The sequence below is a fragment of the Oncorhynchus masou genome, chromosome 32 (assembly GCF_036934945.1).
Source record: "Oncorhynchus masou masou isolate Uvic2021 chromosome 32, UVic_Omas_1.1, whole genome shotgun sequence".
Taxonomy (NCBI): Eukaryota; Metazoa; Chordata; class Actinopteri; order Salmoniformes; family Salmonidae; genus Oncorhynchus; species Oncorhynchus masou.
This window is the reverse complement of record NC_088243.1, coordinates 54,910,196-54,926,743: the sequence shown is the minus strand read 5'-3', so window position 1 is coordinate 54,926,743 and position 16,548 is coordinate 54,910,196. Positions and strand designations below refer to the sequence as shown.

At 45.6% G+C, this 16,548-nt stretch overlaps 1 protein-coding gene across 1 annotated transcript in view; it reads left to right on the top strand.

Moving 5' to 3' along the window:
• LOC135526222 (A disintegrin and metalloproteinase with thrombospondin motifs 2-like) overlaps window positions 1–16,548 on the top strand; it is a 194,847-nt gene that overhangs the window by 33,131 nt on the left and 145,168 nt on the right. The window lies entirely within an intron of this gene.

The following is a 16,548-nucleotide window of genomic DNA, read 5'->3' as shown; positions in this document are numbered from 1 at the left end:
TCTCTGTTCCAGGTATGGAGCTCTGCCGATGATCCAACACTCTGACTCCCTCCAATGAGACACCTGGGTGATGGATCCTGTGATAATGTCATTGGCATTCCAGGAGCCACACACCGAAAAAAAGGAAATAAAACATGTTTTATAGTCAAATACACCAGATAGATGCAGTGAAATTGTGTTGTTTTACAGGTTCAGTCATAGTATTACATCTCCCCCCGGGGGAAATTAGGGTTAAGTGCCTTGCTCAAGGGCACATCGGCAGATTTTACACCTTGTCAGCTCAGGTATTCAAACCAGCAACCTTTCGCTTACTGGCCCAATGCTCTAACCGCTAGGCTATCTGCCGCCTTAGAGAGAGGTAGAGAGAGAGAGAGAATCGGGGAGAAAAACAAGGCAAGGCGGTGGAATATGACAGTGGAGTGTGGGAATGGTGGCGTGTTTGATTTGTATCAGTTGCACTCCCAGATAAATACAACAGATACAGACAGATGTGAAAGCCACATGAGGAATTGATCTGAGGGACTATTTGGCAGTGTAGTGTGTGTATTTGTAGGTGATATATACTCTGTGAAAAAAAACACACATAAACATCCATGGTCATAGATGACACTTCGTGTGGTCTGAGTGAGGAAGTGGGCATGTGTGTCTGTGTGTGTGAGGGAGTGAGCGTGTGTGTATGCATCCTGCTCCGTGTGTGTCCGGCCCCTTCCCTATAGGACTCTGTCAGTACTGTTGGCCCCATGCTGTGTGTGTGTGTATGTACAGCGTGTGAACGTAAATCGTGTGTGTGTGTGTGTGCACACATGTGTGTGCGTGACTCAGGACAGAGAGTCAGTGGTGGCCCCACACTGGGTGATTCATGACTATAATTGTGCTTCATCAACAGTATCACATCACCGCGGCAACAAGCTCAGCGCAGCCCCCCCCCCGGTCTCCTTGTACATTCTAGGCTAAGCAACAAGCTCTCACAGTCAGAATTAGACGTTCATTCATGTTTCTCAAACGTAATATATCGAAGTTGTTCCCAACGTTATGTTTCAAAGTGTCTCGTTACTTCTCCGTATCGTTCTAAGGTTAAGGTTAGGCATTAACTCCGAATGGTTAAGATAAGGGTTAAGGTTTGGGATAGGCTTAAAACAAAGAGAGCAAAAACAACTTTCTATTGCTGAATTTTAAAATGCAACCTTTGGAACACAGCACACAAAACCAAAGCCTACTTGAAGGTAACAACGCTCAACAACGGTAACAAGGCTCCTCGTGCCTGGTTTCCACGTCATCTCCTGACGTACTCAGACATAGATGGGACGTTGTATACTGACCTGTATCATGGGTGACCTGTCTGAGGCTGCCAATCAAGGAAGCGTCAATGGAGAAAGATAGCATTTAGGGAAGGTCTCGCTTGCTAGCTCGCCTTGATAGCGCTTGATAGAGGCTGTAGGCTACCATCCAACTTGCTGTTGTAACATACTTCGGAAGGACACCCATAAGGGGCGAGCAAGACAAAGTAGACTCTGGTGAAAAAGAAAAGTAGGTCTTATGGTTGTGGAATTGCAGTGTAATAGAACGAGAGAATGAGTTTCCCAGAGAGAGTTGTTGTAGAGGCCAGCGGTGTAGAGAATCCTGTCTAACATGCACACTGTGTTCCACCGCAGACAGACAGACAGAGGCCTGAGCTCATCAACACATTAGCAAGATGCTGCGCTCTGCATTTCTACTGTGTTTTTACAAAACACTCCCTGCCCTCCTCTCCTCTTCTCTCTTCCTCCCCTCCCCTCCACTCTTCCTCCCCTCCCCTCTCCTCTCTTCCTCCCCTCCCCACCCTCTCCTCCCCTCACATCCCCTCTCCTCTCTTCCTCCCATCCCCTCTCTTCCTCTCCTCTTCTCTCTCCCATCTTCTCTTCTTTGTTCCTCCCCTCCCCTCCCCCCTCTCCTCTCCTCTCCTCCTCTTCTCTCTCCCCTCCCATCTACTCTTCTCTCTTCCTCTCCTCCTCTCCCTTCTTCTCCTATTTTCCTGTCCTCTCATTGCCTCCTCTCTCTCCCTCTTCACTCCTCCCCTCCCTTCCCCTCTCCTTTCCTCTCTTCCTCCCCTTCCCTTCCCTCTCCTCTCATTTCTTCACCCCCTTCTCCCCTCCCCCCTTTTCTCTCTTCCTCCCATCCCTTCCCCTCTCCTCCCCTCACTTTCCCTCTCCTCTTTCCTCCCCTCCCCTCCCCCCCTCCCCTCCCCTCCCCTCCCCTCCCCTCCCCTCCCCTCCCCTCCCCTCCCCTCCCCCCCCCTCCCCCCCCTCTTCTCTCTTCTCTCTTCTCTCTTCCTCTCCTCCCCACCCCTCTCTTCCCCTCTCCAAACGTATCTTCCTCTCCTCTCCTCCTCTCCCCTCCTCTCTCTTCCTCTCCCCCTCCCCTCCCCCTCCCTCTCATTTTTTCCTCCCCTCCCCTCCCCTCTCCTCTCCTCTCTTCCTCCCCTCCCCTCTCCTCTCATTTTGTCCTCCCCTCCCCTCGCCTCGCCTCGCCTCTCTTCTCTTCTCTTCCTGTGCTCTCTTCCCTCCATCTCTAGAGAGGCAGGTCATTACTACAGCATCTCCCCCAGTAACTCATAATCAAATATTTGACCTAATGAAGGTATTTAATTACTCCTGGCGAGGCGCTGGAGGTGTCGGATTACTGTTACTCCTTTTCATTTTCCCTGCCATTTATCAGCAGTCTGACAGCAAGGGTGTGTGTGCACATATTTGTGATCCCAGGTTGCATTGCATTCCGGAGCTGAGTGTGGTCTAGTGTACTAATGTGGGGCTCGTAGCTCTGCTTAGTGAGTGTTACGAGTGCACGTGACTGTGTGCGAACACGGTGACTTTGCTTGGCTGTTTGGAATAGATCGGAATCGGCCTCTTTAACGCCATGGTGCCATGTGTGATGTGCTCACGCAGGTGAATCAGTGTGTATGAAATATCGTAGTAGTAGAATGTGGGATTTGAATGCCTAGCTGGTTGTCAATGTGTTGTAATGCTCAGTAGAATGAACATGGCAATAGGACGCCACTGTGGGAATGTACACTGGCTGTGGTGATGTGGTAGAATGGTGTGTGCGCGTGTTGTATGTGTGTTGCGTGTGTTTAGGCGCGTGGACGTATGCGCGTGTGTTAGGGGTTAAGGCTGGGAGTGGGGCACACATGGGGGTCCTGCCAAGCGTAAAATGAGCATCACCAGAGGGGTTATTCCACTGTCCAGACAGTTTAAATGTAACTGTGAATTAATAATCGCACAGATCACAGGGCTGCGTGGAGGAAGGGCAGGCGTGGGGGAGAGACTGGTGAGAGGATGAAAGAAGGGGGGAATAAGGGAGAGAGAAAACATTTTTATTTTCATTTAAAGGTCATTGGTCAGTTTTATTCCAACATGTTTTTTACATGTGCAAGATAGGGTTCATTAAAGCATGTGCTTTTGGTTGGAATATGTGCTTTCCTAGCCTGGGTGTTTGTTGGTTTATCATGAATGCATTCCGTCACTCCTCATGAATACGGTAGGTGGGGTTCGGATCCCGCAAGGAACCGTGTGAACGGTATTAGATATTAGAAGTGGCCCAGTCTACTTTTATCTCAGTTAGGACAGTGGTGTTGAGTGTGTGGGAGAGATGGGACCAGTATTTCTCAAGCAACCATACGATCTTCCTCTCTCAACGGAGGGATGAATAAACAGCTGGAGACATTGAGCTATTGAGGCAGAGGGCCCAAGGGCTGGAAGGATGGAAGGATAAGGGATCTTCATCTCTCATTAAAGATGTGGATTGTCAGAGAGAGCGAAGCGATGGAGAAGATGATGATGAGGGTTAATCAGAAGCTGGCTCCTGTCCCCCATTCCTGCCCCCTACCCTTATACCCCAAGATCCAATCAAGCCCCTTCCTCACCACTTACACACACAATCGCTTACAATGCCCTGCCTAGCCCCCATCCAAGCCCCAGTGACACTAATGAAGTTTAAAATGGTTGGGTGGGAATTGGTGGGAATGTGCCATCACCTATTCTCTATCCCTATTCTCAGACCTGTCCAGGAATGATCAGGCAGATCTGGACCAAAGAACTAGGAGCAAACACACACACACACACACACACACAAAGGCCCCCCTTGGCTTGCCCTCTCGGCTCTGGAGCCGATAAGGCAGCAGCCAATCAGAAGCCCCATCTGTGACTGGCAGGCAAAAGGGGCCAAACCCCTGAATCCCTGTCGCACACGCACACACGCACACGCACACACGCACACGCACACACACACACACACACACACACACACACACACACACACACACACACACACACACACACACACACACACACACACACACACACACACACACACACACACACACACACACAGACACACACACACACAGGACTCCCTTGGCTGGCCCTCTCGGCTCCGGAGACATTGAGGCAGCATCCAATCAGATGCTTTTGAAGTACAACCACTTGAAGGACAACCACCTGAAACTTAACTAAATCAAAGACAACAGTTGTTGTCTCTTCTACTCTGGTAAAAAGTGTGTGTGAATTTCTCAACAGAGAGACACGGACCAAAGAACTAGGAGCAGATGGACATTTGTGTTTGAGTTAGCACCCTCTCCCCTTCTCTCTTCCTCTCGCTTCTGCCCTTTAATACTGACAACATCACACACTCTCACTGTACACAGACAACAGAGCGGACTCTACATCACATACACCCACATCACACACACTCACATACCACAGCACCCGCCACGATAGACTTTCCCGTGCCAACCGTGACAACAAGAGGCATCAAACCGCTAAATCCCTGTCACACGCACACGTACACACATACACACAAAGGACCCCCTTGGCTGTCTCTCTTGGCTCTGGAGCCATTGAGGCAGCAGCCAATCAGAGGCTTTTGAAGTGTGTTAGCCGGCCCCCTTTGCCTGCCAGTCACAGATGGGGCTTCTGGGCACGACACCAGGGAGAAGACGGGTTCACATAGAAACAGAGAGAGAGAGACAGAGAGACAGAATGAGAAAGAGAGTAAGAGGTCTAGAAAAGGGGTGATAGACAGAAAAAGAGAGAGATTAACTGAACTGAATTGAAAGAGAGAGAGAGAACACACAGTAAGGGAGGGAAGGAAGGAACACCTGGATGCTATCACTCTCGTTCTTTTTCTCTTAATCCTTCCACCTCTCATCTATTTCCCTTCCCTCCTCTCCCACCTCATTTCTTCTCTTTTTCTCTCTGTCAGTATCTTGGCTTGCCCCAGTCCTCTAATCAATTTCTCTCCCTCTCTTCATCTCTCTCTCCATCCTTCTGTCTCTGTGTCACTCTCTCCTGAGCCCTTTCTCTCCATCATCTCTCCATCTCTCTCCCCCTCTGCCTCTTTCTGTCCATGTCCCAGCTTATCCTCTGTCCCCAGTTCCTCCCCTCCCTCCTTCCCTCCCTCCTTCCCTCCCTCCTTCCCTCCTTCCCTCCTTCCCTCCCAGTTTGAGACATTTGGCTTGTCCTGTGTTCAGACATTGAGATCTGGATCTGACATGAATGATGGCCCGCTGGCCCGGGGACAGTAAAAACATGTGTCGGGCCAGTGGATCTTGTCAAGCCACTCACCGCGGCACATGGAACGGGGCGTGGTCGGCTGTTGTTGGAGTCAGCCAGGGCCACCCACCGCACGTTTTCACTTGCAGAGCCTTTCCAGACAGACAAGCGATGGGCAGAGCAGGGTTCGTATAGATCAGTGGGGCATGTTCAGTACAAAAAAAGCAACGTTTTGGAACATTGCAGATAGAAATGCTATGAATAGAACTGACATGATTCCTTAGAATCATATTATGGTTACCGGCAGCTGTTGTCTTCTGTGTGTGGAGAAGTTGAATTTGCGCTTCGCCTTCAAAATAAGAGTCCCTAATTGAAAGTGATACAAACTGATACAAATAGTGGAATCGTGCCATATTTGGACTTGATAATGCTAAACAAGTTTGGAATGTTGTTACGTAATTTAAGATAAAATACAATACTTAATTAATTTGACAATAAACATAAATACCTTCTAAATTCCCACTGCATAATGAAACGGGCTATCAGCCTACTCAGTGACACCCACAGAACACAACTATGCAGCATTTACACAAATATTAGCATCATAGCTCTATTGCAGAACTCTGAAACCACAGTGAAATTTTTATCCGGAAGGACGTCTACCATGGATCACTAATATAACACTTCCTCATATTGAAATATTATGGGGACAATTAAAGCCTACATTTGGCAGCTAAGCATGAGTTATCAGTGTAGCCTATTATCGTCTATACATGGGGGCAGTTTGGAAAAACGAATCCTGTGTGAATCGTCCTCTGGAATAACACACATGCTTGGATTATAATTTCATAACCAACATCTCTAGCAATACTAGTCCCGTCCAAATAGGGCTATATAACATTGCAAAGAATAGGCTTATCAGCGCAGAGAGTGCGCCGCATCATCCCATGGGGGATTTGTCAAGGCTGCGCACAGCAGAAATATCACTGAAATATTCTAGTTCCTACACATCACCTTTTATATTCAAACAAAATAGGCCTTTTATAGGCTAAGTTGATGAACACATGGGAAACATCATGCTGATGCCTGTCCTCTCTAGAACGCAACATTAGTCTTCCTAGTAGGTCTCTGCAATAATGAGGTGGTGTGTATGTGTGCGCAGCCTTTTCCAGCGTGTTCTGGGAGTTGAGCAAGAGTCAACTCCAACAACAGGAGTCAGGGTCAACTCCAAAACTCCTGGAGTTGTTCAATCCTAGCTAAAGTTGCTACCTAGCTGATATGTCACATGTACATGCTGTCGTATCACTACGCGGGCCATGTTGTGTCGAGCATGTTGAAATGCGAATGCTACTCAACCAATGAAAACGTCCAACCCCTCCCACAGCCGCCCCAGCACTGTTCCATGTGCCGCGGCGAGTGGTACTGGCCCTGGCCCGACCGGTAACTTCTCAGCTAATTTTTGCATTCCAGATAAACATGTACCTGCTCTGTTACAGTCCACAATTGAAAACCATTGAAGACTACTCACGGAAAAGTCAGGCTATTTGTATTTGAGAAATATGATTGGCCAATCAATTGAATTTACCACAGATGCACTCCAATCAAGTTGCAGAAACATCTCAAGGAAACCGGATGCACCTGAGCTCAATTTCAAGTCTCATAGTAAATGGTCTGAATACTTACAGTATGTACAGTTGAATCGAATGTTTACATACACCTTAGCCAAATACATTTAAACTCAGTTTTTCACAATTCCTGACATTTAATCCTGGTAAAAAGTCTCGGTCTTAGGTCAGTTAGGATCACCACTTTATTTTAAGAATGTGAAATGTCCGAATAATAGTAGAGAGAATTATTTATTTAAGCTTTCATTTCTTTCATCACATTCCTAGTGGGTCAGAAGTTTACATACACTCAATTAGTATTTGCTTGCATTGCCTTTAAATTGATTAACTTGGGTCAAACATTTCGGGTAGCCTTCCACAAGCTTCTCACAATAAGTTGGGTGAATTTTGGCCCTTTCCTCCTGACAGAGCTGGTGTAACTGAGTCAGGTTTGTAGGCCTCCTTGCTCGCACACGCTTTTTCAGTTCTGCCCACAAATGTTCCATAGGATTGATGTCAGTGCTTTGTGATGGCCACTCCAATACCTTGACTTTGTTGTCCTTAAGCCATTTTGCCACAACTTTGGAAGTATGCTTGAGCTTTAACTTCCTGACGGATGTCTATAGATGTTGCTTCAATATATTCCACATAATTTTTCTTCCTCATGATGCCATCTATTTCGTCAAGTGCACCAGCAGCAAAGCACCCCACACAACATTATGCTGCCACCCCCGTGCTTCACAGTTGGGATGGTGTTCTTCAGCTTGCAAGACTCCCCTTCTTTTTCCTCCAAACATAACGATGGTCATTATGGCCAAACAGTTCTATTTTTGTCTCATCAGACCAGAGGACATTTATCCAAAGAGTATGATATTTTTCCCCATGTGCAGTTGCAAACCGTAGTCTGGCTCTTTCTGGTGGTTTTGGAGCAGTGGCTTCTTCCTTACTGAGCGGCCTTTCAGGTCATGTCGGTATAGGACTTGTTTTACTGTGGATATAGATACTTTTGTACCTGTTTCCTCCAGCAGCTTCACAAGCTCCTTTGCTGTTGTTCTGGGATTGATTTGCACTTTTCGCACTAAAGTACGTTCATCTCTAGGAGACAGAACGCGTCTCCTTCCTGTGCGATTTGACGTCTGCATGGTCCCATGGTGTTTGTACTTGCGTACTATTGTTTGTACAGATGAACGTGGTACCTTGAGTCATTTGGAAATTGCTCCCAAGGATGAACCAGACTTGTGGAGGTCTCCAATTTCTTTCTGGAGTCTTGGCTGATTTCTTTGATTTTCCCATGATGTCAAGCAAAGAGACACTGAGTTTGAAGGTAGTCCTTAAAATACATCAACAGATACACCTCCAATTTACTCAAATTATATAAATTAGCCTATCAGAAGCTTCCAAAGCCATGACATAATTTTCTGTAATTTTCCAAGCTGTTTAAAGGCACAGTCAACTTAGTGTATGTAAACTTCTGACCCACTGGAATTGTGATACAGTGGATTATAAGTGAAATAATCTGTCTGTAAACAATTGTTGGAAAAATTACTTGTGTAATGCTCAAAGTACATGTCCTAACCGACTATAGTTTGTTTACAACATTTTTGTAGTGGTTGAAAATGAGTTTTAATGACTCCAACCTAAGTATATGTAAACTTCCGACTTCAACTGTAAATAAGGTATTTCTGTTTTTTTTTATATAAATCTGCCACAATTTCAAAAAACAGTTTTTGCTTTGTCATTATGAGGTATTGTTTGTAGACTGATGAGAGAAAAAGCTATTTAATCCATTGTAGAATAAGTCTGTAATGTAACAAAATGTGGAAAAAGTCAAGTGGTCTGAATACATTCCGAATGTGCTGCACACATACACACAGTTGAAAGCACACTCGCAAACTGCACTCATAAATGTGCTGAATGCTGCATGCTGACCAAAGAAATACAAAACACACGAGACAAGACATCACGCAATTAAAAGAAGAAAAGAGAGAGAGAGGAAGGCAGAGAGTGGGAAGCCCTTAAAACCTTCTCATCACACCATTATATCAATGAATAATTGTTTGATCTGACCGGTATTGTCTGTGTTTTTGAGGACTCCTCTCTTGATATGGATTTGAGTGTACAGAAGGAGCTCTCTTCCACTCTGTGGTTGTGGTGTTTTGATAATTTCACTGATTTCCTGTCTGTCACACAAAAACCTTGGCCTTGCAAACAACGGCTGATAACTGAAACCTTAAGACACACATACCGGTACACTCACTCACCCTGTTTGTGTGTATGTGGATCTCCTGTGTGTGTATATGTTGTATAATCATGTGCATGTGTGCGTGCAGGTCTCTCTGTGTGTGCTTGAATGCTGCCGTGTGGGTGTGCATGTGTGTCTGCTCTCTGTACCATCGTTTCTGTCCAGCGGTTAAATATTTAGCTGGATCTGTCAAGCTGGCTCAAAAAAGGACTTGGCTTCTAGGTACATCCGCCCTATGCTGAGAGAGAGCGGGAAGGAGAGAGACAGAGAGAGGCAGAGATGGGGGAGAGAGAGAGAGAGAGAGAGCGGGAAGGAGAGAGACAGAGAGAGGCAGAGATGGGGGAGAGAGAGAGAGAGAGAGAGAGAGAGAGAGAGAGGGAAGGAGAGAGACAGAGAGAGGCAGAGATGGGGGAGAGAGAGAGAGAGAGAGAGAGAGAGAGCGGGAAGGAGAGAGACAGAGAGAGGCAGAGATGGGGGAGAGAGAGACAGAGAGAGAGAGAGAGAGAGACACAGAGAGAGAGAGAGAGAGAGAGAGAGAGAGAGACAGAGAGAGACAGAGAGAGACAGAGAGAGGCAGAGAGGCAGAGAGAGAGAGAGGCAGAGAGAGAGAGGCAGAGAGAGAGAGGCAGAGAGAGAGAGAGAGAGAGAGAGAGAGAGAGAGAGAGAGAGAGCAAAGGGAAAGAGAGATCAGAGGGAGAGAGAACAGGGGAAAGATTAATAGATAGATAGAATGGAATAGAAAGACAGAAGTGAGTGGGATGAGAGAGGTAAGAGAAGAAAAGGAGAGCTAGAGGGAGAAGTTTATGAGGGTCAGACAGGACGGACAGGGGACAGTGTGTATCTCTCCACCTGCCTCCTCCCTCCCTCATTCTCTGATCTAGATCCCCCTCTCCTATCCTCCGCTCAACAAGGACTGAGAAAGAGATGAAGCTGTCATGATGAGAATCCATTATATTTGCCTTTCTGTTTGTTTTGTGTTGCCATGACAGCAGTAACCAAAGTGAGCCTGTGTCAGGTATCGTCTAACCCTTCCTTTCGAGTTGATAATTGCTATGAAAACACACCGATATTTGGGTGCATGTACGCACGCTAACATGCATACACAGCTTTTTTATGTGAATTTTCAGGACTTTTTAGGGAGTAAATAATTATTCCCATTCAAAATCCTATTTTCCCTGAACCTAAATCTAACACTAAACCTTAACCTAAACTTTAAGTCTAAAATAGCATTTTAACTCATTCATTAAATGAAAAAAATCCTGACTTGTCAAAATGTTTCTTGACTTGTCAAAATGTTTTCCTACCTTATCAGGACATTCTGGTGTCTTGTCAGGACATTCTGGTACTGATAATGTAGGGAAACACATTCTCTCTCTCTCTCTCTCTCTCTCTCTCTCTCTCTCTCTCTCTCTCTCTCTCTCTCTCTCTCTCTCTCTCTCTCAGCTCAGATAGTCCCAGTGCAGGAACTATAAGCCTGCTGAACCACAGTACATTGAGTCACTGAGGCCTGACAGTAAGTGTCCTCACAGACCCATCCATCCCATCTCTCTATCCTACCTTCTTTCCCTTCTCCCTTCTTTCCCTCCCCTGAAACATGCATGAGAGCACCAGCTGTTCCGGACGACTGTGTGATCTTGCTCTCCGGAGCCGATGTGAGTAAGACCTTTAAACAGGTTAACATTCACAAGGCCGCGGGGCCAGATGGATTACCAGAACGCATACTGATTATCGCCCCATAACACTCACTGTAACCATTCAATTATTTGAAAGACTGGTCATGGCTCACCTCAACACTATCATCCCAGACACTCTGGACCCACTCAAGTTTGCATACCACCCCAACAGATCCACAGATTACGCAATCTCTATTGTACTCCACACTGCCCTCTCAGCACCTGGATTTTACAAACACCTATATGAGAATGCAAGGCGCTATAGATGGGTGTGTGTACAGCCCAGCACATCACTGAGGCTGAGCTCCCTGCCATCCAGGACCTCTATACCAGGCGGTGTCAGAGGAAGGCCATAAAAATGTTCTTAGTCTCCAGCCACCTAAGCCGTAGCCTGTTCTCTCTGCTACAGCATGGCAAGCGGTACCGATGCACCATGTCTGGAATCAACAGGACCCTCAACAGCTTCTTCCCCCAAACCATAAGACTGCTAAATAGTTAACCAAATAGCTACCTTCACTATCTGAATTGACGCTTTTAGTATGAACTCTATTCACTCATCATATATGCTGCTGCTACTGTTTATCTATCCTGTTGCCTAGTCACTTTACCCCTACCCATATGTATATAACTACCTCAATTACCTCGTACCCCTGCACAATGACTTACTGGTACTCTGTGTATACAGCCAAGTTATCGTTCCTCATTGTGTATTTATTCCTCGTGTTATGACCTCTCTATTATTTTTCTATTTTTCTCTCTGCATCGTTCGGAAGAGCCCGTTAGCATTTCGCTGTTAGACAACACCTGTTGTTTAACAAGCATGTGAAAAATACTATTTTATTTTATTCTATCGTTGCTCTGACAGCTCTGGGATGGTTCCATCTGGTTTCCACCGCATCCAGTCGTGAATGAAGAGAGAGAGAGGATGGAGAGAAGGAAGGAGAAAGGGAGGAAGAAGGAAAAAGAGGAGGATATGTGTTAAGACTATTGGTACTGGGCAGAATTATTTTGGCTGAAGCCAAATCCCACCTTCCTCAGAGGACTGACTCAACTGGCCAAATAAGCACTCAGACATAAAGAGTCACCCTAAAACAGCTACCTGTGTGTGTGTGTGTGTGTGTGTGTGTGTGTGTGTGTGTGTGTGTGTGTGTGTGTGTGTGTGTGTGTGTGTGTGTGTGTGTGTGTGTGTGTGTGTGTGTGTGTGTGTGTGTGTGTGTGTGTGTGTGTGTGTGTGTGTGTCAGAAAGGACAATAAAGGAGACACTATGGATGACTAATGACATTGGGTGCGGTACCAACCCCCCCTCCCCGTGTCTGCTTGAAACATTGGAAGACAAGAAGAAAAAAAACAAGGCAATGCTTGAGGGGATCCAGAGGTGCAATTATCAAATCACAGACAGTCAAAATGAATTCAAACTACAGGCTAAGCATGTTTGCGTGTGTTTTTCTGTGTGTGTATGTGCATTGCATCAAGTATGTCATCATGACATATTGTGAACTCCTTGTTTCTTTAAACTAGGCTTATGCAGAACTAAGTGGGCCACCTTCTTGACTCATGTTCAAGGTCAACTTTTATTTGCCTTTTACATGAATGTTCTGTGTATGTCCTAGAAGTCACATCAAAACACTATCAACATTGGCACTGTGATCACACACCACCACTCCCACACAGTTCTCTTCCCTCATCTCCTTCTCTACCCCCACTACTTCTTCTCCTCAACCCCTATCCTTCCCCCGCATGTTCTATCCCTCCTCTTTCACTTCCTCAACTTTTCCATTTACACTTAAAATCCCATCATTGGTGTAAAAAAATGGAATCCAATATGATATGTCAGGTAGGCATGTGCATGCAGTCTTTTAGTACTTTCTAGTACTGTGCTAGTCTAGCCGTCATGCTAACTTGTCATCGACCATTAGTGTTACCCTGCTGCTCTATGTTCCTGCTCCATCCTACCTCTGCTTCCCTCTCTTCCTCCTCCTCTCCTCCGCTTTCCTCTGTTTCCACCCTACTCTCTCCTTTCCTTTACTTTCCCTCGCCACAGTACTTCCTCCTCGCCTCCGCTTTCCTCTGTTTCCACTCGACCTCCTCCTCCTCCTCCTCCTCCTCGGGTGTTTTCGAAGGTGAGAGTGGTGCAGAGTTGTCCATAGTAATCCAATGTGGTCTAAACGTGTCTAATGTGGTCCGAAGAGCCGTCTGAGGCAATGTCCCCCCCCCTGCCCCGACATCCGAGCGGAAGGAATAGCAACCCGCGCAGAGAAGCACTGGATTGAACTTCACTCAACTTTCTAGAGTTTTCCCTGTTAGTTAACACTATCAACGTTTCACTCCACTGTGGGAAATGTGCTCGAATCAATGCAATATTAGCCACTTTCAATGTAGCATTACCGAAACAAAACAAACTATGTAATGTGCAAAACTAACTGTGCAAGAGATTGTCTTGTAGGCAAATCGCATTGGAGTAGGATTCTATTGCATTGATAGGCACAACTCAGGCCCTTACTCTACACAGACCTGTGTGCCACAACCAGTCAGAGATGCAGTAGACCTATATGCAAATAGCCATTGCCATATATGGATCTGTGCCATTCACTTTGAAGTGGACTGTGTTTAGATGTGCATGTTGTGATATCAAAGTGTATGCCTGTGCACATTTCATATTCTTTGCTAGTTAGTGAGTTATTAGCCCACTTATAGCTCATTTCTAGTCAACAGTGGGGGAGTGGTAGCTTCCTACAAAGCACAAAACCTGTGTATTTCTAGCCATCTTTGAAAAGCGAGTCATGTAAAGAGTTTTTTTTTATGTCTTAAAGGGGCAGTGTTGTATTTTGAGATTGTCTTGAATAAGCCAATAGGCAGAGGGTAGAATCATTTTCCCTATCATCATCTTGCATCAAACAACACAACATTTTCAGTCACCTCCTTGTCTGAAGGACAAGTGAATAAACAGGCTCATGTCAAGCCCTGCATGTTTTTTTTCAAACGTCTCATGGGATCTAGGCCAACATTGAACATCGCACAATGGCTGCTACTGACAGAACATTTCCGTGTAAAATGTTATAGGATGTGTTTTTCCTCCATTTGTTTTGATGGTAGGCCACTCTGGTAGGCCTACATTATGATCAAAGAGCCACAGCAACCTACCTGACCACTGTTGAAACAGTGCCTTAAAGTACATCCTCAGTGTTCACAGTAAACGAGGCTGGAAGTTGCATCGCATTTTCACAATGTTCACGTTTGCGCTCATCAGACCAGAAACAAATTAGAGGGAACATTGGTCTGAAGCGATCCTCTATGGTCTGATATGCTGCTTTAGGCCATGTTGCTTTAGGCTGTCTGGAGTCAGGTGGATGCCAGCTGCCAACCCCAAGAGGGGCATTTAGCATCACACCCACACTATTGTTGCTTATTGATGGTTGTTTAATGGTTGTGTCTATATCAAGCCATGCTGGCCTTTAGGAAGGATACCAATTATACAGACACTCGCACAAACACCATGCATGCACAAATAGATTCCTCGTCTCTCTCTCTCTCTCTCTCTCTCTCTCTCTCTACATTTCTCACTCTTTTGTACACACACAAGCACATGCACACACACCACACACACACACACACACACACACACACACACACACACACACACACACACACACAAACACACATGGTGGATCGATGCAGTGAACAACAGGCCCGGCTTGTCAACCGAGGTGTAGTCTGAGCCCAATCGATCCAGCAGTGAGTCTTATTGGAGCACACTGTATTTGGACTTCAGGACCGATACACACACAAACACACACACACACTGTATTTGGGCCCCTGGTGAGACATAAGCTTGTGCTAGGGATATTTTCTTGTGACTTTGGCCCCCCGCTCTAATCTCTTTACCACGAGACACCCATGGCACCATTTAGACTACTAGATGACTGCTAGAGATACTGGTCTGAGAGTGTGTATGTGTGTGTAATGTGTGTGTATGTGCGTGCGTGTTTGTGCGTCCCTGTCTGGCCTGATTGATTCATATGAACAGTGGGTGGAGCGTTAGGTAAACGTGTGCCTCAGTGATTGTTCAGTTTCGATAGTAGGTTACCTTAACTTGTTTCTGTACTGTGATCAAAATGGATATTAGAAATTGGTTTTGCTGAACAGAATGCCTCATCTTGATGCAACATGTGCCGCTGAACGGACGGGATACTTAAGTTTGTCATTTCATTGCGAGTTCAAATGTGCATCATTCGTCTGGCTATTGTGTCCTATAGGCAATACTTCTTTTGTTTTGTTTTAGGCCTTTCTTAAAGCTATTGTTTTGTAGTTTTGAAAGGGCGGTCCAACACACAGCAATGATATGACATCCTTTAAATCTTCATTGCATTGATATGACATTGACGTTCTCTACCTATTTCCTTCGTAAGTGTTGAAATACATTGACCGTTGTATTTCAATCATTTCTTGTCATTCATATTGTAGCATCAAACAATGAATTGTATCATGTCATTTTTCTGCGACTATTCGACACAAGCGGTGGCGATCTGTTCAAAAGAACCATAATGTGACGATTTCACAAATGGCCTTGTATTCGCTCACAAGTTGGTTCAAAAAGAGCCTACAGGAGGCTTGTTCTACCGAGAAAAAAACTTGTTCTAGCCTTCAATTTAACAGTGATTATTGTAATTGTATCATTATGTCAAGGCAATTCCATTTTGGATGCTTCCCAATCTACTTTATATAAAAAAAAAATATGTTTCACCTTTATTTGTTTCAGTTAAGAACAAAATTCTTCTTTACAAATGACGGCCAATACCACGCTGGGCCAATTGTGCACCGCCCTATGGGACTCCCAATCACAGCCAGTTGTGATACAGCCTGGATCCGAACCAGGGTGTCTGTAGTGTCGCCTCAAGCACAGAGATGCAGTGCCTCTGACCGCTGTGCCACTCGGGAGCCCCGGCACTTAATTACTTGTACAGAGTTTGCTTTTGCCTTGGTTTGCAAATATGATCAAAGATGTGCATTCGCCTATTTATAAAGGCAATGTGAACATCTGCGAGGAGTGTTAGTAAAACATTCAAATTTCATTGAAATCTCAGTGTATTTCTGTATGTTATGCATTATACAAAATATACGTATCTGTCCATGGTGCTGAAGTCATAGATCAGTGTACTGGTAATACAAACTGTACTGATCACCAGCAGGCCACTTCAACGAGTGGAACATTGCAATAGGTATGTATGTTGTGCATTTTATTACGGGTTTGAAATGCTCTATAACAATGGGAACTCCAACCCCACACATCACAATAAAGAAGGCTGTTGGCACCTCCCTGAAAAAGAAACGACACCCCACCCCGTCCAACTGATTTGTTCTGGTACCGGACCCGGTGGGCTTGCATGCGTGTGTGTGTACCCGGCAGTATCTGGGGAGTAGACCAATGAAACTTCTGCTTTAAGAGTCCCGGCCCTGCACTTAACCTGCCAACGATTTCACATTTACATTAAGAGATAGGGAAGGGG